Source organism: Pleurodeles waltl, chromosome 1_2 (assembly GCF_031143425.1).
Source record: "Pleurodeles waltl isolate 20211129_DDA chromosome 1_2, aPleWal1.hap1.20221129, whole genome shotgun sequence".
Lineage (NCBI taxonomy): Eukaryota > Metazoa > Chordata > Amphibia > Caudata > Salamandridae > Pleurodeles > Pleurodeles waltl.
Genome location: NC_090437.1, coordinates 402,643,708 through 402,670,131, shown reverse-complemented (window position 1 = coordinate 402,670,131; position 26,424 = coordinate 402,643,708). Strand labels below are relative to the sequence as shown.

Genomic DNA, 26,424 nt, shown 5'->3' with positions numbered 1-26,424 from the left:
CCCACGGCATTGACCCTGTCCACGACTCTCCGCCATAGGTCCATCTTCCTAGCAATGGACGTCTGCTGCACCCGTGATCCGAATAGCTGTGGTTCTACCCAGATGATTTCCTCCACCATGACCCTTAGCTCCTCGTCTGAGAACCTAGGGTGTCTTTGTGGTGTCATGGGTGTAGTGTGAGTGGTGTGTGTTAGGGTGTGTGTGGTGATGTGTTGGGGTACGTGCTGTGAGGTGCGTGTATGGTGTATGGATGATGGTGTTCTGTGGCTCTGACTCAGTGGGTGCTCCTGGCATGTCTCTCTCTCTCATTTGTCAATTTTATTTTGTCGTAAAGGGTTGTGGGTAGTGTGGGTGTGTGTTTTATAGAGGTGTGGTGTGTGTATATGTGTCAGGTGTGTGTAGTTTGAATTGTTCAATGTGGTGTTGTTTTGTATGTGTGTGTGTATTTTGAGTGCGGCGGTATGTACCACGAATGGTTTACCGCGGTTGAATGTCCACTGCGGTGATTCGTGGGCCATAATGCTGTGGGCGTATTTCTGTTGGCGTAACGGTGTGGGTTTTGGTATCTCCATTTTATCACTGACCTTTGGGCTGGTGGACTTGTGTGTGTATCTGTATAGTGGCGGATTTCTATGTGTGGGTCATAATATGTGTAGCGGTATACCGCCACGGTCCCAGTATGTTGGCGGCAGTCAGCATGGCGGTAAGCGGCACTTACCGCCAATGTCATAATGAGGGCCACTGTCTTCTTTTTTTTAGGAAAGTCTTGCACAACCAGGTTGATGCAATGCGCCAAACACAGGACCTTGAAATAGCTACTGTTTGCCTTGGCCTTGACCATGTTACTGCCATTTTCTGTGAAACAAATGCAATTCAGAGACCTCTGGTTCGCAGCCATTCAGACAATTTGCTGTTAAATTTGTCCAAGATGTTTGCAACTGTATGTGATTTCTCCGTGGCGCACATGGCTACTGTTGCATACTGCTGAACACTTATAACGTTCTTCAGGACCAAGTCCTGTAGATAGCTCTTGCTTTACCCCCACAAAAGAGATACAGTGTGCGGGGATGCACATGTAGTCAGCAACTGGTCAACATGTCTGTAGTGAGGTGGATAGTGTGGACAACACTTTGCTGCAAAGCTTGTCCAAACAATTTCAGCACATCGTGATGCAGGGCTGGAACAGCATCGCTGGCAAAATATGTCTGACTTGGAACCTTCTATCTCAAGCAAGTGGCTGCCACAAATTGTAAGAATCCCTCTTCATCAAGAAAAGAAAAAGGGAGGAGGTCCAGCACTAACATAGTAGCCTGGATTTTCTTCTTTTCTGGGGCCACTGACACAGGAGACTTTCAAGAAATAGTTGGTGGTAGACTCAATGTGTGCCATGGGGTAGTCACTATATGCTGTGGTGTTTCCATTTGACTTTGAGTCTTCTTGCACCATTGTGAGGGTTCTGAAGCGGGTGATTCTGGTGCACGGGTGGGGACAAGGCCGCTTTGCGTAAGGATGTCACCTTCTTCTTCACCTTCCACCATGATTGGACTAGTTGTAGCTGATGTTTCCCTGCTCTCCTCACCTTCACCACCAAGGCCACATTCAGCAATTTGTTTTTAAGGTGCTCCTTCCATCGGATTGTGTGATGTTTTTTCATACGGGTCATCTGGCCTCCAGTACCATAATATGAAACAGGCTTACCTCGACAAACACTTGTGTGGCAAATGGAGCATTTTGCAATTTTCTCCTGCTGTTTGCTAATCGTAAAAAAAGTCCCAAACTGGGGAGAAGTACTTTCTTACTGGGCCACTGCCAATGCCTGGAGAAGAACTGGAAGTAGGTGGGTGTGTTGATTGCCTCTCTGTAGTGCAAACTTCTACTAAGGTAACGGTTGCTGTGGGTGTTAGCTGGGGCCTTACAAATATGGGGGTTGGTGGTAATGCCTGTGGCACATCCCTCGGAGCAGGTTGGATAGTAATGCCAGACTCCTCCGTGGCAGCTTCCACAATGAATGGCTCATCATCATCATCCTCTTCATCATCCCCTTCCATGATTCAAAGGCTTTCTGGAACTTTTCTTTTCCCTTGCCTCTTTTATCATCTCCAGGACTCTGCAGGGGTCTACTCCATGTCCCTATCATCGTCATCAGAAGTGGTGCTTGGAGAAAATGATGGAGTAGTACCCTTCCTTTGCCTTGCTATAGATCTGGGAGCCAATAATTCTAAAAGAGGAGGTTGTTGGTTAGCAGGAAGCTCGACCTCCTGTTCTGTTTCAACTTCAGGAATATTTGCTATTGCTGACTGCGGCTACTGTTCACTTTGCTCGGTGTCCTGAAATGATTGGTTACTACTTTGCGAAAGGGACAGACCCAATTCATCATCACTGCTTGTCAGGATCGCCATGATTGGAGTGGCTGCATCACTGACAGACATGGTCTTGGGCTTAGGTAGTTGTGGTGGTAATGCTCCCAGGTTCCTCCCTGGAGGCCAGTGTGGCAGACACACATCTCCCAAAAAAGGTTGCAGTCAACATGCCACTGGTGGAAAGCTTCTTTTTCACACTGACTAATTTCGTAGGAGCAACTTTCTTTGAGGCCATCTTAAATCTCTCAGTTGGCAGTGGCAATAAACTGCACAAGCGGAAGGGATTGAAAGACTGAAATCACTGTACATGCCTACTCTTTGGCAGTACTGCAGTTGATGTCTCTTCTTCTCTTGTGCACTCTTGTGCACCTAAAAGCAACCAAGCAAAAAAATAAACATGTTGTTAGTGAAACGTGGCATTGTTGCAGATTGAAATAGTACAGACAAATGCAATATTTGTGTGGTTGGTTATTTATGTAATAAATAACAATTTATCCAAACAATGTAAGGTCAAACCACACCCCCATCACCATGCCATAAAATTTAATTACAATTCAGGCAACACAACTTACAGATATAGCTCTTTGCTTTATCTCAATTTGTTTTAAAGGAGACACGTCCAGTACTCCGAGAGATGCATGGGAAAATTGAATATTCCTTAAAAAACCTATGGCGGTAAGGTGGTCCAGGGGAAATGGAATAATCTTTTAAAAAATGAATGATGGTGCTGATGTGTCTGCAGTGCACCACAGCCAAGGGTGTTCAGGAGGAAATGGAATTATACCTAAATAAACTGAAGTATAGTGGCTGTGCTTCTATGGTGGATGAATGGACAGAAGCCTGGATCGAGACAAAATGCAAAAAAAAAAAATACCTTTCAAAACATTAAAACCAAAACATGTAAAAAATCTAAAATAAAAAGTACAAATTGTGAGGCAAGGAGGTACAAAATAAAAATGCATAAAAAGCATGTGATAAATTAAGCATTGTTCATCAAAACCTCATTCTTAGTATAAACAGTCCACAATGATCCCCAAGCATATTATTAAACTGGTATCACATCCATCGATGCAAGCCTATGGCACAGGCACATTGACTGGAGGCACAAATTGGCCGCTAGCCACATGGTGAAACAACAGCAGAGAGCAAGGAGGCATGGAGAACAAAGAACACATGTTAGCCTGTGGCAAAAGAACGCTGGCTGGATGCACAAAATGGCAGCCAGCCATATGGTCAAACAACAGCAGAGAGCAATGAAGCATGGACAACAAAGTACACATGCTAGCCTAGGGCAAAAGCACACTGGTGGATGCACAAAATGGCCACCAGCCACACGGTCAAACAACAACAGCGAGCAAGGAGGCATGGAGAACAAAGAACACATGCACACCTGTTGCAAAAACACACTGGCTGGATTCACAGAATGGCCGCCAGCCACAAGGGCAAACAACAGCAGCGAGCAATGAGGCATGGAGAACAAAGAACCAATACAAGCCTATGGCAAAGGCACACTGGCTGGATGCACAAAATGGCTGCCAGCCACATGATCAAACAATAGCAGAGAGCAATGAAGCATGGAGAACAAAGTAGACATGCAAGCCTATGGCAAAGGCACACTGGTTGGATGCACAAAATGGCCACCAGCCACATAGTCAAACAACAAAAGTGAGCAAGGAGGCATAGAGAACAAAGAAGCCATAAAAGCCTATGGCAAAGTCACACTGGCTGGATGCACAAAATGTCCACCAACCACATGGTCAAACAACGGCAGTGAGCAAGGAGGCATGGAGAACAAAAGAACACATTCAGGCCTATGGACATAGACTGTACAAAATGGCCCCTGGCCACACGGCATGGAGAACAAAGACAAATGGTGGCTGATGACAAACACACACACACATAGGTCAGAAATAGAATGCATGGCGGTAACACTAAAATAAAAACTAACATTAATTCAGCAATGCAAAACACAAAAATTAACTGAGCTATAAAAACTAAACACATCCTCCTATGACATCAAATATTACCCTGCAACATATACCATTTTTGCAAAACAAAACTGAAATGCATACAATAGCCAACAGTATTAATTTAATCCGATGCCATCCCTGCCCTAAATGAACTTTTAAAACCGTATACCACTGAAGCATCTATTTCCTGTACTGATGACTACTAGTACTCGGCCTACTGCATGATGGCCCTTTGGAAGTCTAGGTCACATAGTAAAATCAATGAATATTGCAAATGTATTAAACATGGAGAACAGGTACTGAGATGTGCAACAATCTTCCTTTACAAAAGTGAAAAATCTATGAAAAGCAAAATAAATAATTGGGCCCCTAATTACACTTCAGGCCACCCAGCACTATAAAATTTTAAAATCAAATTAAAGTATGAAGAAATTCTGGTGCATGCCTAAGCAATCACACAACACCCTTATATAATAGTTTTAGAACTTACCTTTGTGATATCACAAAAACAAAGGCACTAATTTTGAACACGGCGGGATTTTCATCGACCGCCAGCCCCTGGAAAATCCACAGGCCATATAATGTTTTCCCCACCAGGCCGGTGGGCGGAAACAGTGTCTCCGCCTGCCGGCCTGGCGGGGAACACGGCCGTAACATTGAGGGAGGCTCCATTAGGAGCTGCCGCCAATGTTGGTGTTCGGCAGGTGCAGCAGCACCCGTCGCGCATGTCACTGCCCGCAAATTGGTCAGTGACATACGCGACAGGGGGCTGCTCAGGGGCCCCTGCACTGCCCATGCAAAGTGCATGGGCAGTGCAGGGGCACCCCCTCTGCCAGCCTTTTACTGGCGGGGTATCCTGCCAGGAAAAGGCTGGCGGCATATGAAACATTATCTGCATGGTAGCACAGCTACCCTGGCGGATGGTGTTTCATCCCGCCGCCAGGCTGCCTGACGGCGGGAGCATGGCGGTGGGTGACGGCTGCCGCTGGCGGCCGTCAACCTATTAATTATGTGGTGGGTCGGCCCGCCATGCCGGCTGGCGGCGTAAGCCGCCACTGCCAGCATGGCGGGCCAAACCGCCATGTTCATAATGACTGCCAAAGTCCTCAAATCCAAAGATATATATCCAGGAGACAAAGAGAGTAATCCTTCCACCTCAAAATCCAAATGAAAAGTCACCAGGAGATGAACAAAGCACTGGGAGGAGTCTGCTGGAACAGGGAGCTGGAATTGCTGGGGCATTTCCTTCCTATTTGAAAGAACGGCTTCTGAAACTAAACAACAACTTGAAGGGTCCATTTGTGAAAAAAATCCACTCAAAAATCTATTTTGACTAGATTTAAATGCATCTTGTGTAGAAAATCTACCTGAGGTGTGGTCGTGCACACGAGTCGCACTGTTTTGACCAGAGATGCAGCCAGAAACCACGGCAACGGGTGCAAAGAGTATCATGGCACTCACTTGTAAGCTCCAAAAGCAAATCTCGCATAAGTGACCAGAAAAAAATACTCCACTTTGTGCTGGATAGCACGGAATTCGGGAACTCTGTGCTACTCTGTGTAGCACGAAGTGCCCAAGTTCCGAAAACTCTGCAAAGGGATCAGAGTTTTCCACCTGTGCCTACTACAAAGGAAACTCCAAGGGTCAGTTGACCTTCTGTTAAGCTGCAATGAGTCAAAAGCTAAAAGAAGCCCACTTACCTGAAAGAGCCCAGATGGCCATTTTCAACTGGACCTGCTCTGACCCCTGCTAGTGGCTTCTGCTGACGTGAGCCCTCACCCCCAAATCCTGTCACTGAGGTCCTGTAACCCTTGGCTGGTGTCAGGGTGTACTTCTCTTGCCTATCCCTTACACCTGAGACTTAGAAACATTTTCATGACTTTTTGTCTGGAGAACTCACAGAAAACAGGACAAACCTGCCAAGTCAATCCTATGAAAGTGCATTGCCACTGAGCCAAAGATTCAGGTTGCTCCCACTCTGAACTTTTCTGCAGCAGCAAACCTGGATGCAGGGGCATTAGATGGAAAATAGGCAGGCACCTCAGGGGGACGGGGAACGTGGGGATAGCACCTCAGCAGCAGATGACAGAAGACCACTGGTTCTGGAGAGGGCACCATGCCCTGTGCTTGTGTAGGAAAGTACCATCTTCCTTGGCATGTTGCCCCCATTTTCACCTGTTTGTCAGTATGTTTTTGCCTGTCTCACTGGGATCCTGCTGGTCAGGACCCCAGTGCTCATAGTTTATGGCGTAATGTGTGTGTCTGTGTAGCGCTTAACTGTGTCACTGAGGCTCTGCTAATCAGAACCTCAGTGCTAATGCTCTCTCTGCTTTTAAATTTGTCACTATAGGGTAGTGACTTCATTTACCAATTTCAATTGGCACACTGGACCCCCCTTATAAGTCCCTAGTATATTGTACCTGGGTACCCAGGGCATTGGGGTCCCAGGAGATCCATATGGGCTGCAGCATTTATTTTGCCACCCATAGGGAGCTCAGACAAACCCTTGCACAAGCCTGCCATTGCAGCCTGCTTGAAATAACGCACACGTTATTTCACAGCCATTTTCACTGCACTTAAGTAACTTATAAGTCACCTATATGTCTTAACTTCACTGGCTGAAGGTTAGGTGCAAAGTTACTACGTGTGAGGGCACCCTTGCACTAGCAAAGGTGCTCCCACATAGTTCAGGACCATTTCCCTAGACTGTGTGGGACACCATTACCTGCGTGCACTACATATAGGTCAATACCTATATGTAGCTTCACAATGGTAACTCCGAATATGGCCATGTAACATGTCTAAGTTCATGGAATTGTCCCCCCATTCAAAATCTGGTATTGGGGAGCCAATTCCATGCATCCAGGGGGCTCCACCATGAACCCCCAGTACTGTCAAACAAGCTCTCTGAGGCTTGCACTGCAGCTACAGCTGCTGCCACCTCACAGACATGGTTCTGCCCTCCTGGGGTCTGGGCAGCCCAGTCCCAGGAAGGCAGAACAAAGCATTTCCTGTGAGAGCAGTGTGTTACACCCTCTCCCTTTGGAAATAGGTGTTACAGGCTGGGGAGGGGTAGCCTCCCCCAGCCTCTGGAAATGCTTTGAAGGGCACAGATGGTGCTCTCCTTGCATAAGCCATTCTACACCGGTTCACAGACCCCTTGTCCCCTGCTCTGGCGTGAAACTGTACAAAGGAAAGGGGAGTGACCACTCCCCTGTCCATCACCACCCTAGGGGTGGTGCCCAGAGCTCCTCCAGTGTGTCCCAGACTTCAGCCATCTTGCTTTGCAAGGTGTGGGGTCACTCTGGAGGCCTCTGAGTGGCCAGTGTCAGCAGGTGACGTCAGAGACCCCTCCTGATAGGTCCATACCTGATAAGGTAGCCAGTCCTACTCTCAGGGTTATTTAGGGTCTTTCCTGTGGGTTCTCTTCAGATTTTGCTTGCAAGTTTCCTTCTGGAATCCTCTGCAACAACTTCAGCCTCCTCTGACCTCGGATCAACCGCAGCCTGCTCCAAGAAACACTGTAACTGCAACAAAGTATCCACAAGAGATACTTTTATTCGGCAACCTCAGTTCCAAGTCAGCAACTGCAATAGTTTCCACAGTGTGCAAGCTCTGAGGACTCCCTGTCTTCATCCTGCACCAGAAGGACCGAAGAAATCTCCCGTGGGATAACAGAGTGACTCCCCTGCTCCAGCAGGCACCTTACAAGACAACAACCGGTACCCTTGGACTCCTCTCACAGCGACAAGTGTGCCCCTAAGGACACAGAGGGTAGACGACATAGACTGTCCTTAGGTCCTGCTGATGCAATTTGAAGGAGGTAAGACCTTGACTTCCCAGAGAGCGACGGTACCCCTGTATACTGCGTCTTATTCACCTCCTGAGGCCTCTGTGCACTATTTCAAAATTCCATCATGCACAGCCTGGCCCAGGTCCCCAGCACTCCATCCTGTGACGCTCAACTCTCTTAATTGTTCTCCGCCGGCGTGGGACCTTCCTTTGTTTTGCTACATCAACCGCGTTTTGCACCTCCTTTGTCCCCGTGTCCTGGGACCTCCGGGGGTGCTGGCTGGCATCCTGACAGCTCTCTAAAGTGCTGAGAGCCCCCCTCTTCCTCCTCACACAGAGTTGAGGCCCTCAGGTCCCTCCTCGGTCCATCCAGCGCCATTTTGACGCAAAATGCACTTTTGTTGTAGCCAAGGCTTGTTGGCGACTTCCAACACAAAATCACGTCTGCAACGATCTTAACGTCGTGGGACATCCTTTGCATCACACAGGAACCCGCTGGCATCTTCCTAGGGTGCATTTCTGCAATCTTCGACTAACCGTGGACTCTTCTTTTGCACCCTCTGCTGGGTTGGCAGGGGATCCTGTCCTTCCTGGAACTTCTTTCGACTTCTGGACTTGGTTGGTTATTGCATAATCCCAATCAGGAGGTGTAGTGTGTCCTTAGGAAACTTGCAGTACTTTACTCCTGCTTTTCTGAGCTCTGGGGTGGGGTAATTTACTTACCTTTACTGTATTCTTACTCTCCCAGCGATTCTGCAAACACTACACTTGTCTAGGGGGGAATTTGTGATTAGCATTCCACTTTCTTAGTATATGGTATGTGTTGCCCCATGACGTATTTTCTCCCATTGCAATCTATAGCATTTCCTATTGCATGCATTGTTCCATGACTATTTCCTTGTCTAATTTTGGTGTCTAGTGTGTATATTCTGTATAATACTTACCTCCAGAAGGAGTATTGTCTCTAAGATATTTTTGGGACTGTGGCACCCAAATAAATACCTTTTATTGTATTGACTTTACTTATGTATAAGTACTGTGTAACTATAAGTGGTATTGCAGGAGCTATGCATGTCTCCTAGTTCAGCCTAAGCTGCTCTGCTATAGCTACCTCTATCAGCCTAAGCTGCTAGAACACTACTACATTTCATTAATAAGGGATAACTGAGCCTGGTATAAGGTGTAAGTACCCAAGGTACCCACTACAAACCAGGCAAGCCTCCTACAGCTTGTTCCTGGGGAGTGCAAGGCCACAGTCTCTCAAGTGGATGACTTGCCCACATGCTCTGGAGGGGGCAACATGCACTGTGCTTGATCCTGGGGTTGGTGGGTGTCTTACCCACTGGTTCTGGAGGGTGCATCGTGCCCTGTGCTCTTCTTCCTGGGGAGGTTGGGGTTGGTGGGTGCCTTACTCACTGGTTGTGGAGCGGGCTTCGTGCCCTGTGCTCTTGATCTGGGGAGTGCAGGGTCAGAGCCTCTCAAGTGGGTGTCATACCCACTAGGTTTGCACAGGGCAGGCCACACAGCAGCCCATGTATGCAGGACTACATACCATCTGCCGGCGGTGACGGCTGCTCAGTGGTGGTAGTGGTGCTGCTGTTGGTGGTGGTGGGGGGAAGCTCCAGCCCATCTCCTGCAGCCTCAGACGGCTGCACAACCATGGTTGATGGTGGGGGCTCCGTCTGAGTCCCTGCACCCGGCCCCTCTTCCTGTATGCTGTTGCTGGCTCCTTACCCTTCCTGGCAGCAGGTGGAGCTGGCTCCTTGCTCTTCCTGGCAGCAGCTGGAGCTGGCTCCTTGGTCTTCCAACCCGCAGCTGGGGAAGGCACCCTTTCCTTGTGGCTGCCTGGTGCAGGCTCCTTCATCCTCTGGACATCTGCCCTGGATCATTTCCCACCACGAGTGGGTGTGGAGACTACTGGCCCCGTGGACTGGGTGGCGGAAGCGATTGCCTGGGTTTTTGCCACCCTGGCCAGGCATGACGCACTGGGGGGGAGGGGTAGGGAAGAGGTCAGTGGTGGAGACGAAACGCTTCTTTTGGGAAGGGGGAGAAGGTTTGGGAGTGGAGGAAGAGGGAGTGGTTGTAGGAGGTGTCTGCTGTGTTTGGGTGCAGGTGGATGGGCTGGATACTGTTGTGAGGTGGGTGGCTGTTGGGTGTCTGAGTGCTTGCGTTTGTGTACCTTGGGAGGGGGGACAGACACAGTGGGAGAGGACACAGGGGACAAGTGCCTAGCAGATGTGGAGGTGTCTGCCAGTGAGATGTGTGTTCTGCTAGGTGTGGAGGTGAGGTGTGGTAGTGGATGAGGATGTAGTGCATGCAGGTGTGAGTGTAGACAGAATTGGGAGGGAGGTGGAGGAGGAGGAGGGGGACACAGTGGAAATAGTGGATGTTGGTATGTCTGCATCTGGATGGTGTTTGTGTGAGTGCTTGTGGGATGATGTGTGGTGCTTGTGTTTGCCTGTGCCACTCTTTTGTGTTGTCTTGTGTGCATGCTCGTCTGCCTGTGTGCTTGGATAGGATGGGGTTGAGGGGAATGGGATTGGGTAGAGGATGTTGGAGGGGGGAGGGTAGAAACAGGGACAATGGCTGCCATCAGAGAGGAGGCCAGAGCCTGGATTGATCTCTGTTGGGCCGCCAAGCCAGTGTGAATGCCCTCCAGGAATGCATTAGTCTGTTGCATCTGGGCTGCCAGCCCCTGGATGGCATTCACATTAGTGCCTGCCCTACAGAGATGGATCTCAGGAGGTCAATAGCCTCCTCACTCAGAGCAGCAGGGCTCACTGGGGCAGGGCTTGAGGTGCCTGGTTCGAAGGAGATGCCCACCCTCCTGGGTGTGCAGGCACGGGAAACTCACTGAGGGGCTGCTGGGAGGGCGGTGCTGGTACGGGGGTGGCGGCTGTACATGTAGCGGGCTGGTCACAGAGGTGTCCGCCAACACCAGGGAGCTTTCATCGGAGGAGGTATCTGTGTCCGAACTGTCCCCTCCTGTGTCCGCCGTGGTGCTCCCCTCGCCCTCTGTCCCCCTGGTGCTCTCAGCGTCAGTGGACTCTGCCTCCTGGGTCCTGTGGGATGCAGCTCCCTCCGTCACCGGTGCCTCTGCACATCTGCCAGATGATGCTCACTGTCAGCAGTGATACAACACTTCCAATGACACATCGCTCCTGGTGTGATCACTGCAGGAAACGACAGGTCTTTCCTATGTGAACATTTCTGTACAGTTGAATTGCATTGTTTGTACCTGGTTATACGAATACATACTTAAAGAATTTTACATACTCCATATTTGTATTTTTTCAAAGGTGTTTATTGAAGTGCTAAGAAGAAGAGGGGCAAGTGCATTGGGATGGGGTGATGATGGAGGAAAGTCCAGGGCATTGTTCCAGTCTGTTTGTAGCACAGGTGCATTGTCCAAGGGGACAAAGGAAGTGGAGCAATGCCAGTTCAGGATGGACAGGGTAACAGGGTGGGACACAAGGGTGACAATCAGGAGAGTCTTATTTCCTGGCGTGGGTCTTGGTAATAGTCTTTGGCTTCTGCCTGGATCACAGAGAACGTTTGCGGGGTGGTTCACTTTCTACAGGGGGAGGGGTGCTAGAGGCCTGTTGGTCCTGTAGCGGGGCCTCCTGTCCACTAGCGGCCATGGAGGTGGTAGGCAGTTCAGATGTCTGGCTAGTGGCAGGGGCACGCTGGTGTGAGACTGCCTCCCTCATAATGTTTGCCATGTCTGCCAGCACCCCTACAATGGAGATCAGGGTGGTGTTGATGGCCTGAAGTTCTCCCTGATCCCCTGCTACTGTCCCTCCTGCAGCCGCCTGTTCTCCTGCATGTTGTCCAGGATCTGGCCCAGCGTATTCTGGGAATGTTGGTAGGTTCCCGGGATCTCTGCAACTGCCTCCTGAAGAGTTGGTTCCCTGGGCCTGTCCTCCCCCTGGCGCACAGCAGTCCTCCCAGTTTCCCTGTTGTCCTGTGCCTCTGTCCCCTGAACCGTGTGCCCTCTGCCACTGACCCCAGGTCCCTGATTGTCATGGTTTTGAAGTGTGCCCTGGGGTCCCTGTAGAGGTGGACACACTGCTGATTGATGTGCACTTGGGACAGAGGTATGGGTACACTGGGTGGGTGCTGTGGTGGTGTTTCCTGATGGGGGAGGCTCTGTGGTGGTGTGTGACTGTGCTTCGGTAACCGACTGTCCAGAGGTCCCTGATGGGCCAGGTTGGTCATCCAGATCCAGGTGACCAGATTAGCTGTCATCACTGTGGGCCTCTTCAGTTCGGGGACTGGATAGTGCTGGCACCTCTTCTCCGCTGACATTGGCTGGGATACCCGTGGGGATGTAAATGCTGTTTTATTGTTTCTGCGTGTGACATATTGTACATTGGTGGGTTGCCCTCTTTGGTTGTATTTGTCCTGGCAGCTTTAATTTGTGTGAGTTGTAGGTAGTGGGCTAGCTGATTCTCTCTAGTGTGCATGCTTTGGTGATAGGTGTCAATGCAGGGCTGTGAGTGATGTCCATGCATTGGTAGTGCATGCAGGGCATGCCATTGGGATGGGTGGGATGTGATGGTGGGGTGTGTGGGAGGTGGTGGAGTGCTGGGAGTGAGGGTGAGGGTATGTGGTGGCATGCAGGTAGGGGGGTGATAGTAGTATAGAGTTAACTTACCAGAGTCCAGTACTCCTCCTACTCCGGCCAGGCCCTCAGGATGCCAAGACTTGCTCCTCCCATGTTGTTAGTAGTGGGGGGTCAACTGTCAGTCCTCTGGATAGCGAGCTGGTGTCTTTCTGCAGTGGAACGTACCTTCCCCCATACATCGTTCCAACTCTTCCTGATGTCGTCCCTTGTTCTGGGGTGCTGTCCCACAGCGTTGACCCTGTCCACGATCCTCCGCCATAGCTCCATCTTCCTAGCAATGGATATCTGCTGCACCTGTGCTCCAAATAACTGGGGCTCTACCCTGCTGATTTCCTCCACCATGACCGTTAGCTCCTCCTCTGAGAATCTGGGGTGTCTTTGTGGTGCCATGGGTGTTGTGTGAGTTGTGTAGGTGAGGGTGTGTAGGGTGATGTGTTGGGGTTTGTGATGTGGTATGTGTGGGTAGTATATTGTTGTAGGTGGTGTGCGGCTCTAATTTTGTCTGTAGTCGTGGTGTCTGTCTCGTGCCAATGGTTTGTAATGGTAAAGGGTTGTGGGTAAAGTGGGTGTGTGTTTTATAGTTGTGTGGTTGTGGTGTGTGTATGTGTGTCAGGTGTGTGTAGTCTGAATTGTCCAATGTGGTATTGTTTTGTATGTGTGTGTGTATTTTGAGTGCAACGGTATGTACCACCAATGGTTTACCGCCATTGAATGTCCACTGTGGCGATTCGTGGGTCATAATGTGATGGGCGTTGTTCTGTTGGCGTAACAGTGTAGGTTTGGATACCACCAGTTTATCACGGACCTTTGGTGTGGCGGACTTGTGTCTGTGGCTGAATAGTGAAGGAGTGGTATTCGTGTGTGATAATATGGTGAACGCATATCCGCCGTAGCGGTGGTATGTTTCAGTAGTCAGCGTGGCGGTAAGTGGGATTTACCACCAATGTCATAATGAGGGCCACAATGTTTCATGGAAATATTTTTCTTCACTTTAAGTTTCTCTTATTTAAAAAAGATTGCTGTATTTTTCAGTTATAAATATGTCTACTGGCCACTGGGAGCAAGAGGCCTGCTGTTTGTAAAAGGGACACTTTGAAATGGGAGAAAAATAAAATGAAGAGTTAAGTTAATGATTAATTTTAATTTTATCCCATTTAAAAGCATTCAGAAACATAATTTTGTTCTCACACTCTAAAGTTGAGTTGACAAGTTCTTTTATATAAGAGTTAAATACTTCAGTGCTTCAGTTCTTCACCTCTGTGCCTCAGTCAGGGTCATAAATCTGCACACAGTAGATGGGAGGAGTTGATCGACAAACCACTTACTGAAAAAGACTGGGAAAATGTTCATATGGATGTGAGTACGTCCCGCTTTAAACTCATACAGTATAACTATGTACATCAGGCCTATCTTACGCCCAAGACATTGCACACTATTTACCGAACACACGCTGATCCATGTACTAGGTGTTGGGCCCCAGCTGCGGACTTTGCACATGTGGTATGAAGTTGTCCATCATTGACCCCCTACTGAGGAAAGTGGTGCACAGCTTGAACCATGTAACTGATTGGGAGGTTCCATATGCGCAGCGTGAGAAATTGTTGGGATTGCTCCCTGACCCAGCTGCTAGGAAACTCAGTGGCTGCAAGATATGTCTAAATGGGCTGTGGCTGAAGCAGTAAGAATTAAACATGTGAGACATGATGAACGCCTTGAAGATGATTTGGCAGTCTGGGATCAGATGGTATCAGATCTGAGTGCTGCCGATGGGATGCCTGCAGAGGCAGGGGACTAGCCAATAACATGAGAGCGCACACACAGGGCGGTCTATATTTGGGCTGATGCCCTTGCAATTTGGGTTTTCTAATGGGTCCGACATAGAGAATAATGGACTTACCAACTGCATCTAATTAGACCACCTGCATGCACCAGACATATCCTCATGTTGAACTACATGTAGCTAAGGGTGGGTTGGTGAAGTTGTTTTTTTTTTAGTATGTCACATGTTGTTGGGATATTGCGGAGTACATTCTACTGCAAAGCAACATAGATGTAATGTCTTGATTCTATATAACTCACCAATGTTTATAAAAAAATGAACTCAAGGCTGCCTGTCACTTTAAAGGTGTCTGCAAGCGACTGGTAGCTTGTAAATGACTGGTTGGAGACACCTAGGCCCATATTTATACTTTTTGACGCAAAACTGCGCTAACGCAGTTTTGCGTAAAAAAAATTAGCGCCGGCTAACGCCATTCTGAAGCACCATGCAGGCGCCGTATTTATTGAATGACGTTAGCCGGCGTTAGCCACCGGCGCCGTCTGGTGTGCGTTAAAAAAAACAACGTACACCAGGCAGCGCCGGCGTAGGGGAAAATGGAGCTTGGGCGTCAAGAAATGGGCAAGTCAGGTTGAGGCAATTTTTTCGCCTCAACCCGATTTGCGCCATTTTTTTTCACTCCCAACCCCCATAGAAATGACTCCTGTCTTAGCAAAGACAGGAGTCATGCCCCCTTGCCCAATGGCCATGCCCAGGGGACTTCTGTCCCCTGGGCATGGTCATTGGGCATAGTGGCATGTAGGGGGGCACAAATCAGGCCCCCCTATGCCACAAAAAGAAATATAAAAAAACACTTACCTGAACTTACCTTAATGTCCCTGGGATGGGTCCCTCCATCCTTGGGTGTCCTCCTGGGGTGGGCAAGGGTGACAGGGGGTGTCCCTGGGGGCATGGGAGGGCACCTCTGGGCTCCTTCAGAGCCCACAGGTCCCTTAATGCCTGCCTTTTGCAGGCGCTAAAAAACGGCGCAAAAGCATCCGTACGTCATTTTTTTTGACCCGCCCACTCCCGGGCGTGAATTTTGCCTGGGAGTATAAATCCGACGCACATGCCTCAGAGTCGATTTTTCAGACGTGAACGCCTACCTTGCATCTCATTAACGCAAAGTAGGTGTCCACGCAAAAAAAATGACGCAAACTCCATGGACTTTGGCGCTAGACGCGTCTAACGCCAAAGTATAAATATGGAGTTAGTTTTGCGTCGAAATTGCGTAAAAAAAACCGACGCAATTCCGGCGCAAACGGAGTATAAATATGCCCCCTAGTCTATACTCTTTAGTCCTAGGGAAAATTGCATCTGGCCTTACCTATTTTAACTAGTTCAGCACTTTTAATCAATCCAATCTCTTTTCCAGAAAAAACCGTGACAGTGTGTCTTAAATCCTGTGGTAGATCTTCTTTTGTCAAAGCCAGGAACAGCTGAACACTAGTTTCTTGAGATTTTATTTTAAACACTGAATCCTCATCTTCTATTTCAATTGCAACACTATTCAATGTACAATAAATCACATAATTCATTATGCACAGAAAGTCCTTACCCAACAGAATCACAGGACTTGAATCACACAAACTAACTGGTGTTTATTTTCCATCTAAGCAATTTTACCTTGGGCATCTGCTGTTAGCCGATTACTACTGCCTACAACTTGGACTCCACTTCCCAGGAGGGGTAGGTTTAGGACTTTGAACAAGTAGCCCTCATATCGATTTAAAATTAAACAGGATGGGCATTGACCTCTGTGCCAACATATGGGCCAGTTTTGTCTACCTCTAGGACTGCTCCAAATAAGCTATCCCTGACCCTCTAAGGGACCGTCATTGTGAATTGCTACCAGATGAATCATCATTAATAATTGAATTCTGTTGGTACTCTTGACTATATTGTATTTTATTTTTCATATTTGATGCATGCCTGGTACTGAAGGCATTGGAAACAATTTCTGATTTTGAATACCCTGCTCAGAATTTGGCATAGCTGGACCATCACATTTTTCTGCACCAGGGGAGCTACTTAAAATTTAATTCCATTTGGATTCTGGCCACGCTGGTGTTTCCAGTGCTAAATTGTCCCTCAGAAGTTATAAGCAGTGTTTCTTTTCATCATTTCATAATAATTCCATCATTATTTATCATTCCTCTTCAATAATCATTTACACAGCTCCATTTCGCATTGGCACCCCTTGCTTTGATTCATTCTATTGATTCCAGGATAAATAGTATTCATATTTGAAGTCATTTGGTTCTGGCATCCTTTCTCAAATGCTTTGTCTAAGCAACCATCAACTTAAAAAATATATTTTTTCTGTTTTTGCGTCAGCGTTACCACTACTGTATTTCACCATCTTCAAGATCTCATCTATCCTTTCCTCACATAACACAGTTCACTTTATTTTATATAATTACTAAGCTCTGGCCACACATCCATAACGAAAGCAGAAACAAAACTACTGGCACCACATTTCTCAGGATCATCAGCTCCACTGTGTTTCTTGCAAATCAGCATGCACGTGTCCTAAAAAGCATGCACTGACTCCTTCAATTCCTATGAAGTTCTCAAAACTGTCACCCAATTTATATCCTTTTTAGTCACTCTTTTCTTCAAATGCTCAATTACCTCTCTGTATTTATTGGCTATTTCTTCAAAAAGAGCATTCGTAGGAGCAACTCTAGCTGAATCCTTGGTTGGCCATGCAACCACCTCCTCATACTCTGCCCACAAGTCGCTAGGAACTACAATCTTAAATAATGAATTAAATGAGTCCACAACACCTGTGATATGTTTGTCAACCGGTGTACTCTCTTGTACCACTTCTTTAGTTCCTCTTGCAGCCTTGGAGCATTTTTGGTAAAAACATAATTATCATCCCTTGTCTATGGCACAAGCACAAGATTCCCTCCATTCCTTTGGTATTTCAATTCAACTTTTTTTATATATTTATTGAGCATAGGTACAATCAAAGAATTATTAAATACAAACAATATAACAATAAAGACAAGAACCGCTCAGTGTTCACTTATCAACTGTGCCGGTTTGGGACCCTCCGCCTACTCTCTTTATGGGTGTATCACAGTCTTCCTCATTTTCATGTATTTATGGATATACCAGGGTTGTTGACCCGTGGTATGTGTTCCACCAAATGACACCCCAGCCCACCCCTCTGCCGTCACAATTCTCTGGGTCTTAGTTGCCTTCCTCCGCTCCACCCCAGACGCTGTCCCTGGCGTGGCACCAGCAAGCCCAATCAATTGTGTGTACCCTGCAGATTCTCCTTCCCAGTAGTGTCTTTCAGCTCCGTTACTAGTGTAGCCCAAGCCTCAAGGTCGCCCTGTAATTTTTCATCCCTGCTGTTCATCCTCATGTGCACTTCCTCGGTTAGCCCACACCTCTGTCACATCCTTATACCACAGGGCAATCATCGCTCAACCATGCTATTGCCACTCGCCATGTAGTCAGGACCAGAGCCAACAATATTAAACTCCAGGGCATTTTCTACCCTCTTGTCTGCTTTCTCACACCCAGAATGCAGGTCAACAGTACAGCTGTGAAGTCTACTCCTGTTACTTCTTGCAGTGGTGCAACCACTGCCATCCAGAAGGCACGCACCGTGGGAGAGGCCTAAGCCAGGTGCAAGAAGGAGGTGTTCTTCCTCCCGCATCTCAGACATTCTGCACGCCTGCCCCCGTACATCCTGTTGAGCTTAACTGGGGTCAAATATATGTGGTTGACATAGTTAAGTGCAGCGATTTGAACCTGGCATTACGTGAGACCTGCTTCACTGGTGTGCAGGCCATTCACCACTCTCCATCTGATAGGGGGGTTTCCGAGTCCTCCACCAAGGCCTGTCATTCCTTGAGGTTGATCTTGAGTCTGTCTCCCTTGTAGGTGCTATAGAGCAGCAACATCATGTGTTGCCCATACATACTGTCAACATCACCTGGAATGTTTCTAGTTGCTTAGGTGTGTTAGGAAAGTCTGTCCAAATTTCCCATACCGTTTTAGCTATCTTAGCTTATTGGAGAAATCGGCTCCCCCCCCCATGAGAAAAGTCTCCTGGGCTTCAGCGGAGGTGAGGAATTGCTCGCACGGGTATAAGTCTCCCAATGTTTTGCATCCTCATCTCTGTATCGCGCAACCAGCATGTCGGCTCTGATACATTTAAATAGCAGCACTGTCCACACAACTAGGTCTCTGGCAAAGGGGGGTTTCCTCAGCACACAGGTAATTACCCTCTCCCATAGCTCTGTGACCTGTTGAACCAGGCATCAAACGCCCCTCACCACCCTTAACCCTCTCATGAGGAGTTCCATCTGTGAGAGACTGCCACAGGTACAGTGCAGCAGTCGTTTCTCCCAGTTGTCTTACTCCACCGCGCGTTGCATCTTAGTGGGGTAGTAATAGAGCTTGAGGACAGGTAGAACCATGCCCCCCTCCTGTAAGTCCAATTTAAGAAGCAATTGCGCCACACAGCTTCTCTTCTCTGCCCAAACCACTGAGGTCATAAGTCTCTCTAGTGTCTTAAAAAAGTCACAGGCCATCATGTACAGTGAGTTCTGAATTATGTATAGGCATCTGGGCAGAAACACCGTCTTTGCCATGGCTAGCCTCCCTGCCACCGATAGCGGCAATGAGTTGCAAAAGTAGGTTGGCTTTGTCAGTCCACTCTGCAGTGGTCCAGTATTATGGAGATGCTGCCTCTCCAGAGTATGAGCGACCATAATGATCAAATACCTAAGGGTTCTCATCTCCTCCACAGCCAACGCTCAGGCAGGGCCTCATCGGGGGTATCTCCTGTGACCTCAGCAGGAACAGCATCAATTTGCATCTATTAATCTGTAGCCGCACCACTGCACCTAGCTGTAACAACAGTAGCGGCACAGCCTCTGTGGGCCATTGTAAATAATACAGTATGTTGTTGGTTTACAGCGATAAAAGATGCACTGAATTTCCCACCTTGATGCCACAGGCGTCCATGTCTCAGCGGTCTCTCCGCCAGAGGCTCAAGTGCCAGAACAGATAGCATGGAACCTTGCCACATTGCTTTTCTTACCTCCTATTCTTCCAAGCCCCTCCCCATTCTGGACTCTAGTTCTGGGAGTGGTGTGTAGCATTTTCTTCTAGCTAAAAAATGTTGGGCCCGAATCCCATCCATTGCAGGTCTTGCATCAGGTAAGCCCAGTCTAGTGTGTCAAATGCTTTAGTAATATCTACCGATACCAACACAAAGTTCTCCTGACAATGCTGCACTGAGTGGAGAACATGTGTGAGTCTCCTCAGATTTAAAGCAGTGCTGCAACCAAGCATGAAACTGCACTGGTCCTCGTGTACCAGTGTACCAGTGTCCCTGCCACCTCATGCAGCATTTCCACATTGAGCATAGTGAGGGGTCTGTAAGAGGACAGACTCATCTTGTTGCCCCCTGGCCTGGGTACCATACAAATCACTCCCTCTTGAAGGGTGGGGAGTAGAGTCCCCTTTCTCCATGCTTCCCTCACCACCTCTATAAGAGGCTCCACAAGTTGTGCTGCAAAAACTCTGGTAAAACTCTACAAGGAAGCCATTGCCTCCTGGTGCCTTACCCATGGTCATCTTCCCCACTGCCTCCTTTAATTCTTCCAGCATAATTTCCACTTCCAGCGCCTTCCTGAGCAGGAGTGGCAGCATTGGGAATTTCCCTCGGTCTAAATACTGCTCCCTCAGGTGCTCCCCAAGAGCTTTACTGATGGAGCGCTGGGATGTTGAGACGTCCTATTTGGGCATCTCAGTGCCATGATAGGGGCCCTGTCAGTTTCCCATTTGAGCAGCTATGCAAGTAGTTTGCCAGGCTTATTCCCCTTGTGGTGTAACTGCTGTCTGTACTGCCGGTGCATGAGTCTGTCCAGTCTATGCCATGTATCTCCCAGTTGTCATTTGAGTCTCATCAGGGTCTCCCTCACTTCTTGGGGTTCCGTCTCCTGTCTCTGTGTTTCTGCAGTTTTCCCCTCTAAATCTGCTAGATCACCTTGTAATTATCTCTGGATACTATAAAATGTACTCAGGCACTTCCCCCTCATGACAGCTTTCAGTGCCTCCTACTCTGTGCCTCTGCCAGCTGTGGATTCCCCAATTGCCTGTCAGGTATTCCGTCAATGCCTCTTCCAATAGTGGCTTACATGGGGCATCAAGGAGGGATCTGCTGGCAACCTCCAACATATTGGCCATCTGCCTGCATCATTGCTGCCCAAGGCCAACAGTAAAGGGGAGTGATCCTACAGATATTGTCCCAAGTAGGTGGCCGACTGTACCTCCACATTCACCCCACCATCCCCAGCACGTTGTCCAGTCTTCTGTATGTGCCTTGAAGGACTGAGTGACAAGAGTATTCCCGTTTAGTTGTTAATTTCCCTCTATATGTCCTTGCACCTCCAAAATAAGCACAGCCGTGGATATTGCCTCTGTCATCCTTGGCTTGATGGGAAGTCTATGGGGCCATCCGTCCATGTCTTCGTCCAAAATACAATTAAAATCCTCAACCCACAGTAGTCACTCAGCTATACATTCTGTCAAAAGCATTCTCATTTGCATATAGAAACCTCTGTCATCTATGTTGTCCACATACACATTTAGAATACAAATTTCACAGCTGTCCAGTGTTCCCTGCACCAGGACATACCGCCCACTGGTGTCTGCCTCCCGAGTATGCTAATCTAAATGAGTCCCCAGGTACCACCCTAATCCCCACACCCCATGCATAGGTGGAATATGTAGAGGCCCCCTCCATTTCTTTTTCAGTTTGTGTGAACCCTTGTCTGTTAGGTGTGTTTCCTTGAAACATCTGATGCCTACCACATTACGCCTCAGGTAGGACAGTACTTTATACCTCTTCACGTAGCATTCCAGTCCCCTGACATTCCATGTTTTCATTCTGAGGCTGTGCATTTCTATGATGTGTACACCATACACATTTAGAATAAAAATTTCCCGGCTGTCCAGTGTTCCCTGCATCAGAACATTCCGCCCACTCGTGTCTGCCTCCGAGTATGCTAATCTAAATGAGACCCCATGTGCCACCTAGATCACCACACCCCATGCGTAGGTGGAGTATGTAGAGGCCCCTTTCAGTTTGTGTGACCCCTTGTCTGTTAGTGTTTTCTTCAGACATCTGATGCCATTCACATTACGCCTCAGGTAGGACAGAACTCTATAACTCTTCATGTAGCTTTCCAGTCCCATGCCATTCCATGTGGTCATTCTCAGGCTGTGCATCTCTATGATGTTTAGACCACTCTCCACTTTGGGTGCTTCTGCCCCCTCTCTGGGGAAGGGACCCCCCCACCTTCCTGGCCAACAATTTAACCTTTATCAGCAGTGAATAATATGAGCACCTAACTGAACTGCTTAAATCACAAACATCCAATCCAACCCCCATTTCCTGCACCCCACACTCAGGTTAACAGCAATCATCAACAAAAACAACATCGTGTTTGCCCATCATCAAACTTCAACACTAATGTCTCACCCCCCACGTCTTTAAACTTTCACTCTGTTGCTCTCAGTAAAGGGAGCCAATGAATTACACAGTACTCTAATCTAATCCCCACAATGTGCAGGAGCAACATGTACTGGTGCGGTCCAGGCCCCGTCAGGGTGGTGCATTACACATGACCTCCTTCTGGCCATGCTAATAAGCCCTATACTGTGCCCCATGGAGATCTAATTATACAGTATGGGCCATCATAATAAGCCCTACAATGTGCCCAGTGGAAATCAAAATTTACAATATGGTCTATATCATACCAGGCAATAAGTTGGGTGTATCCTGGACTCCTCACACTCCTCTCCCATGTCACATTAGTGCACTCAAGCCACCCCTAGAGAGTACTTACAGTATGGCCCTTTAGGTCCCACCTGGGGGTAAATCAAAAGAGCACACATCATTCAGGCTGAGTGTCATTGTTCTCCAAAAGATGGGAATCAACTCGCCTAGGCTTCCCACTGATGGTGTGGTTCAGGTTAACATTGTCCAACATTTGTCAGCAGGTACGTGTTCCCACCTTTCCTGTCCTGGTTTCATGACTAACAATACATTGTCCCTGCCTTTGGCTCTAATTTCTGCTGGTTCAGAAGGACGATTTGGGGATTCTACCCACACCTTAGCACCAGGATTTTTGTCATTTGAACCAAAACCTCCCTCCCCACACACTCTAAGAAGGGCTGTGGCAATCACCTTTTTAGCTATTCCTCCATAATCTGGAATAATGATAATCTGAGCAATTCTGACTCCAGATTGTACTATCAAGTCAGTGTCTCCACTATTCAACAAAATTACTTTAAGTTCTCCTTGGAAGTCTGCATCGAACACTGCCCCCAGGACCTGAAAACCTTTGAGTGCCAACCCAGATCGAGGAGCAATCAATCTGAAATGCTCCAGGGGAATCTCTATTCCAACACCTGTTTCAAGAAGCATGTCATGAGCGGTACCTTCATATTTCCAGACTTCACAGCAGCAGAATGATGCTGGAACCAAATACCTCTTCCAAGCTCTCAGTCTGCACTAAGACTCTTAATGTATGGAGACTAAAGGGCTCCAGCAGGGGAAAGGGGTTGGGGACAAGACAAGAGACTACCTCATCTTCTACGCTACGTTCATCTGTCACTTTGTATATTTCCTTAGGGAATCAGTGAGAATGTTGCACGAGATGAAAAAATGAATGAAACATTAATACACTCCTCACTCGTCTCTCTCTCTCTCTCTTTCTCTCTTATTTAAACAAACATTATATTCTATAAGGACTGGTTTATAACCTATCCCAGTGTAAAGAGGCGTTTGCTTCTCTTCTTTTTCATTCAATTGTTTGTAAATAGTTGTAGTACTGAATAACATGTATTGAACATTTACCCAAAACTCCTAGGTCAAGGCTCCAACACTAATTCTGCGTTCTCTTTACTCTTTCTTTAATTAGAAAATCCTTGTATGACTGGAAACTAGTATATCAGGAGATTACTCTGTAGTTTAAATTCTTGCGTGACTGGAAACAAGTATATCAGGAGATTATTCTGTAGTTTAAATTCTTGCGTGACTGGAAACGAGTATATCAGGAGACCAGGTCCTTAACTCTTGTGTGGACCGTCCTTTCTGAACCACCCCCAATACCTGGGGAGGGAGAGCCTGAACTGTCTTTGGTTTCCTGACAATACCCCCGCAAGGATGGTCCTCCAGGTTGAGGTTTGTAGAGGTATTGATTTTGAAAGGCCTCAATTAGTCTTGGAGCATGGACTTCAGCTTGTGGCTCCCAAGATCTTTCCTCTGGTCCATAGCCCTTCCAGTCTATCAAATAGTATAGTTCTCCTCAAATTTTCTTAGAATCCAGAATTCTTTTCACTACAAATTCTTCTCCTCCTTCGGTTTGTATAGACTTGGGTGGTGATTTCTCTTGGTAACCTGGACAAGTGTTCAGCAAGGAAATATGAAGCACTGGATTGATTTTAAGTTGAGAAGGTAATTAAAGCTTGTATGCCACTGGATTTATCTTCTTTTCAACTGCATAAGAAACAATAAAACAAAGCTGAAACTTTCGGTTCCCTTTTAGTCCTAAGTGTTTCGTGCTCAGCCAAACCTTATCTCCTGTCTGGTAATCATTTTCTACTCTTCTTTTTTTATCAGCACATTTTTATATTGTCTCTTCGAGTGTGCCAGATTCTCAAAAGCTGTCTCCTGAACAGTCTTTAGATGTTGTACCAAATCCTTTACTTCAGGAACATAAATTTCTTTAGTGCTAACGGTGCTATTTGGGTGCCTGCCATAGTTAAAAAAAAAGGGGTATAACCAGTGGAAGTGTTCTTGGCATTATTTGTGCAACCTCAGCTGCCCAAAGGAGATCTGGCCAGTCCCCTTCCTGATCTAAAAGGAAGAGTCTCAGATATTGTTCCAGTTCCTGATTAACTCTTTCTGATTGCCCATCCGTCTCTGGGTGATAACTAGTGGAGTATCTAGTTTCAATATTCAATCCTAGGGTGAAGGCTGTCCAAAAATGGGACAGGATTTGTGAACCTCTAGCAGAAATTATGATCTCAGGCATCCCATGGGCTCGAACTATATGGGCGCTAAATGATTGAGCCAACTCCTTAGCACTTGTATGTGTTTTAATGCAATGAAATATGGCATTTGGGAAAAGGTATGTACCATCACCAAGATAGTATTGTAGCCTTGACTGGAGGGTAAGTCAACAATTAAATCCATACTAATGGTATGCCAAGGATAGGGGGGAATTGGTAATGGTTGTAATAGTCCCTAAGGAGCATGTCTGGTCAACTTTCCTGTGCACAAATTCCAGAATTATCCACTTATTGTTTGATATCTTTTCCCATGCCTGGCCACCAAATTTGTCTCTTAGTCATTTCTTCTGTCTTCTGAACTCCTTTGTGACCTGCCAGAGGATTATTGTGACAATCATATGGAGCTTTTCCTCTTAATTTCGGAGTCGGTAAATACAAAGCTCCATCATGGTATGGCAACTGGTTTAAAACTTCTTGTGAAGAATTCTCACCCACCCATCTTTGCATCTCTTCTATGGTAAGTGTCTTTTTCATTTCTTTATCCATCCGTTTTCCCATCACTGTTCCCACTATCTTTGTTTCCAGAATAATCTTTTTATCTTCAATAAGCACATTCTGTCCTTCTGTATTGACTCTTGACAAGGCATCTGCTTTCCTACTTTTACTTCCAGGGCAGTAGATTAGTACAGAGTTGTAATCGGCAAAGTAGAGCAACCATCAAAGCTGACTGGGAGTGAGAGTTCTTGCAGACTTTTAAAATTGTAAATTCTTGTGGTCAGTAAACACTGTTACTGTGTGTTTAGCTCCAAGCAAGTAGTGTCTCCTTTTTTTGAAGGCGTCTTTTATGGCCAATAAGTTTTTCTCAGTTATTATGTAATTAACCTCAGCTGGTAACAGTTTGCAAGATCTATAAGCCACAGAATGAAGCTGATTGGCCTCTTTGTGTCTTTGTGATAAAATTCCCCCGATTTGCAGATCAGAAGCATCTGTTTCCAGATAGACAGGTTGTGAGGGGTCTGCATGAAGCAGGATGGGGCGGTAGTAAAACTCTCTTTTTAAGGACTGAAAGGATTCCTCAGCTTATTTTGACCAGATAAATGGAACTCCTTTTCTTAACAACCTAGTGAGGGGAATAACTTTTTGTGAAAATTCCTTGATGAACCTTCTGTAGAAATTGGAATACCCAATAAAACTTTGGATTTCTTTCACGGATGTTGGGGATGGCCATTCGATCACTGCCTTGATTTTCTGCTCATCCATTGTTATACCTTCCGGTGATAGAATGAAACCTAGGAAATCCACTTTTCGGTCAATGGAGGTGCATTTTTCTAATTTTATATATAGGTAGTTTTCTCTTAAACATTGTAACACGCTTTTCACATCCTCCTGGTGCTCTTTCTTTAATGCTGAGTAAATTAAGATATCATCAATGTAAACAATGGCACATTTATCTATAAACTCACTCATCACATCATTTATGAAATGCTGAAAGGGTGCAGGGGCATTGCAGAGACCATATGGCATGACCTGATACTCAAAAAGCCCATACTTGTTCCTGAAGGCAGTCTTTCATTCATCTCCTTTTTGGATTCGGATAAGGTGATAGGCTCCTCTTAGATCCAGTTTCGTATATATTTGAGCCCGTTTTACCTGGTCAAAAAGGACTGAAATTAATGGCAGAGGATATTGGCACTCATTGTGACATTAGTGGTAAATCCCACTTACCGCCACGCTGACTGCCGCCAACTTACCTTGGCGGCGGCGGATATCCATTCATCATATTATGACACACGTACTCCAGTCCGT

At 47.0% G+C, this 26,424-nt stretch overlaps 1 protein-coding gene across 6 annotated transcripts in view; it reads left to right on the top strand.

The window, feature by feature from the left end:
- Positions 1-26,424, top strand: part of LOC138300566 (uncharacterized) — a 960,785-nt gene that overhangs the window by 273,939 nt on the left and 660,422 nt on the right. The window contains exon 1 of one of the 6 annotated variants that reach the window (XM_069240169.1): positions 25,068-25,135. The exons of the other annotated variants lie outside the window; for them this stretch is intronic. The gene's annotated coding sequence lies outside the window, so the exon portion shown is untranslated. Of the gene's footprint in view, positions 1-25,067; positions 25,136-26,424 lie in introns of those variants that run through there. 6 annotated transcript variants of the gene reach the window in all.